This window comes from Hyposmocoma kahamanoa, unplaced genomic scaffold (genome assembly GCF_003589595.1).
Source record: "Hyposmocoma kahamanoa isolate Upper Pololo Valley unplaced genomic scaffold, ASM358959v1 78, whole genome shotgun sequence".
NCBI classification, from domain to species: domain Eukaryota; kingdom Metazoa; phylum Arthropoda; class Insecta; order Lepidoptera; family Cosmopterigidae; genus Hyposmocoma; species Hyposmocoma kahamanoa.
In genome coordinates, this window is record NW_020653945.1 from 18,737,538 (window position 1) to 18,739,391 (window position 1,854).

Below are 1,854 nucleotides of genomic sequence, written 5' to 3' on the forward strand. Positions count from 1 at the left end.
TTGGAAATTTTTTCGGAAAAATTTTTGATAATTTAGGTTCCTCGTTTAGAAATATCTTTTGAATTTTTATAAGTCAATGAGCGTAAATTATAAAATAAATTGTATTTAGACAAATTAGATAGAAAAACGAAATTTAAAATGATTGTACAGAATTGAACTGATTGTATGTATGTATTACATGATGTTGTACAGTCAAGACTTTGTACAAGTAGTCTGTGCTTTGTACTATATACTTTGGACTGTTCTTCTCGTTAGCGGCATAGAGTTGGATTTAAATCTTAAGTGTCAAGCTTGACAAGTCGTCAGGCGACCTCTTTTTTTTTTTTTTTCCATCTTCTAAGGTAAATAGACCTTCACCGGAACCAGTGCCCGCCGAAGGCGGCAAGCTGCCCGATATAAATAGCTTAGACTATTCCTTTATTATTTCCATCCTCTAAGGTAAATAGTGAGAAAATCTGTGTTAACCAAAAATATTTTACACAATCAAAACTTCGTTACGACGCGAACTAATTTACGTATTTTATAAACTATTCTTATAAGCCTCGCTTTTAAATTAATAAATAACCTTTGTTCAAATAAATACGTTAAAATAATTAATAATAACAACACCAAATCAATGTTTATTTGTGAGAAATGAAAGGAAAAACTTTTTTAAATAATAATAAAAATTGCAACACCGTGCAAACATTACTTCATTAAATTATCTAATTTACACTGCATCTGCTAGAGATGACGTGCATTCATTGACGTGCATCAATAAAAGTTTTCGATAATGTAATGACTAAATGTATAGTCCGCACTATACATTTAGTCATAAAATTATTCGTTCAGTATAAATTTTAATCATAGATAATGAACTAATATGTCAGTGTTATTACTTTTCTGAAACCTTTTTAAATAATGACGAAATAAATGCTCTTTATTTTTATTTTTCTAAAATATCTATTGAAATTACATATTTTGAATTATGATTGTGTGTTTTATACCTTCAATATAATACAAAAACACTTCAGACATCTATATCGTTCAGAATACGTAAGAAAAATAAAATTATAAGAGAATCTTTGCTTCAAAAATCAATTACACTAAAAATCTATTGATCGTCAACATATGAGCTAGGGAGATGGGGAAAAGCGTTACATTCGTATCATATTGACTATCGGTCCAGTTAAAAAAACCACAGCGACAAATCACCGCGATTTTATCACATTTGTCACGTATATCCAATTCTAATTTCAATTTCTTTATAATGGCTCCACATCGATTTTCACGATGTTGCCAATGTCAGTGTTCAAAAAAACACTATATAGGTACGGTTGGATAGTAGATTCGTTGGGTATTGTGGGAGCGTAGCCTTGGTTATAGCGCAGTGAGAGGTACTATTTAATATTAAACGACGAATTTAAAATAAATTGTCACAGAGATCATTCTAGTTTGCGTTTAGTATAGTTTGCAGCCGAAGTCGATAGAAGCGACCTGTATGAATGCGTTATTAGATCCTGGGGTAAGAAATAATGATGATCTTAGAAAATCAGTTTTTGGAATCAGAAAATACCAAAATTAACCGCATTACGATAGATATTACTTATTGAACATTGGCTAAAAAGTAAGCAGCTTAAAAGGGTAATAAATAATTAAGAAACCCAAAACGTAAATTATAAGTTAATTTGCATGTAACCCGTGACTACAAAAAAAAAACCTGAAAAATATTAGTAAAAAAAATAGATGGTTTTGCATTTTTAAATCATACATGTACTCTTTGAAATCGATTTCTACTACTACGATTATCATAAAAGTGAAATCGATTACTACCAACGAAATCGATTACATTTTTATGATAGTCGAAGAGGAATA